Consider the following 2397-nt stretch of genomic DNA (forward strand, 5'->3'; position numbering starts at 1 on the left):
TGTAATGGATTAAGTACTCCTTTTAATTAATCAAGATGTATGATGGATATTGCATATCTTTTAATTATTCATGTTATGTTACATTTAGTTTAATTTAGGTTTGATATATTTTATTTATTCGATACGTGTAAAGAATTCAAATCGATTTATTTAAAATGCAGATGGACCGGCAATGGATGTACAATGCTGACCGACGTTCGAAAGAATTCATTGATGGCCTGCATTATTTTTTGTCTGTGGCTGAGGCAAACAAGCAGAATGGTTTTATGTGCTGCCCGTGTGTTCATTGCAACTAGGGATGAAAGTGGTAATCTGAACTGTTAGAACAAATTTAATATTTTAAAATAGATATGTATAAAATTGGATGGTGATCATTTCTTATATTATCAAGCACATTATTACAAATAAGAATAAAATTTTGCATAAATTATTTTATGCATTATTTGCTCCCTACAACAACAAAAAGTGAAAAAAATACCGAATTTGTTTCCGAATCCATACCGAATTTTATATCTATCATTTGAGAAAATATAGGATGAATTTGAGGTTTACCTTTTATGAATCTTTACAAGCTCAATGCTCAAAACAAGAATACAAATTTGTATACAAGATTCTATATCCTATTTATTCGCAATCAAAGAAAAACGACCAAAAAACTGATTACCGAATAATTACCGTTTCCGACCGTTTTCAACCCTAATTGCAACAATAACAAGGATTACTCATCTTCAAGAATCCTACACAGCCACATTTTCGCAAATGGTTTCATGGAGAAGTATGTTTGTTGGACGAAGCACGGAGAACAAGGGGTTACCATGGAAGACAATGAAGAAGAAGATTTTGACGACCACTTTCCCGGGAATGCTGGAATCGGTGCATTCGATAACGATATTCCCATGGAAGAGCCCGAAGTAGATGTAGCAGAAAATGATCCCAGCGATGATCTGGGGCAGGCATTGCACAATGTGCAGGCAGACTGTGAGAGTGAAACGGAGAGGTTGAAGTTCTAGAAATTGTTAGAGGACCACCATAAGTTGTTGTATCCAGATTGTCAAAATGGATTGAAGAAACTTGGCACCACCTTGGAGTTGCTGCAATGGAAGGCGACAAATGGTGTATCCAACAAGGGATTTGGTGAATTACTCAAACTTGTTTAAAAAATGCTTCCTATGGACAATGAATTGCCTGCCACAACGTATGAGGCCAAACAACTTGTTTGCCCTTTAGGACTGGAAGTGAAAAAGATACATGCATGCCCCAACGACAGCATCCTCTACCGAGACGAGTACGAGAATTTGGATGCATGTCCCGTATGCAGTGCATTGCGTTACAAGATTAGAAAAGATGATCCTGGAGATGTCAAGGGGGAGCCTCCCCAGAAGAGAGTTCCTACGAAGGTCATGTGGTATTCGCCTATAATACCACGTTTGAAGCGTCTGTTTAGAAATAAAGATAATGCTAAGTTGATGCGATGGCACAAAGAGGAACGCAAGAAAGACTCGATGTTGAGACACCCCGCTGATGGGTCGCAGTGGAGAAAAATAGATAGAACATACCCTGAATTTGATTTGGATGCGAGAAACATAAGGTTCGGTTTGAGTACGGATGGCATGAATCCTTTTGGTGAGATGAGCAGTGGTCATAGCACTTGGCCTGTGACTCTTTGTCTGTACAATCTTCCACCATGGCTCTGCATGAAACGAAAGTTCATCATGATGCCAATGCTTATCCCGGGTCCAAAGCAGCCCGGAAATGACATTGATGTGTACCTAAGACCATTGGTCGAAGAACTCTTATTGCTCTGGGGCGATGAAGGTGTACGGATGTGGGATGAATACAAACAGGAAAACTTCAACGTACGAGCATTGCTGTTCATAACGATCAATGACTGGCCTGCTCTTAGTAACTTGTCAGGATATTCGAACAAGGGATACAAAGCATGCACACACTGTTTACATGATACCGATAATATATGGTTGACTCACTGTAAGAACGTTGTATACATGGGTCATTGTCGGTTTCTTCCCATCAGGCATGCGGTACGAAAGAAGGGCAAGCATTTCAAAGGCCAAGCGGGCCACCGAACAAAACCGATGCACCGTAGTGGTAAAGACGTCTTCAACATGGTAAAAGATCTAGAAGTTATTTTTGGAAAGGGATCTGGTAGCCAACCTGTTCCGAACGAAAACGGAATGGCGCCGATGTGGAAGAAGAAATCTATATTTTGGGAGCTACCATATTGGGAAGTCTTAGATGTTCGTCATGCAATTGATGTGATGCACCTCACGAAGAATTTTTGCGTCAACCTGATAGCATTCTTGGGATTTTACGGAAAGACAAAAGATACAGTAGAAGCACGTCAAGAATTGCAATGTATGGAAGAACGAGATGCCTTAC

The sequence above is a fragment of the Panicum virgatum genome, chromosome 2N (genome assembly GCF_016808335.1).
Source record: "Panicum virgatum strain AP13 chromosome 2N, P.virgatum_v5, whole genome shotgun sequence".
Taxonomy (NCBI): domain Eukaryota; kingdom Viridiplantae; phylum Streptophyta; class Magnoliopsida; order Poales; family Poaceae; genus Panicum; species Panicum virgatum.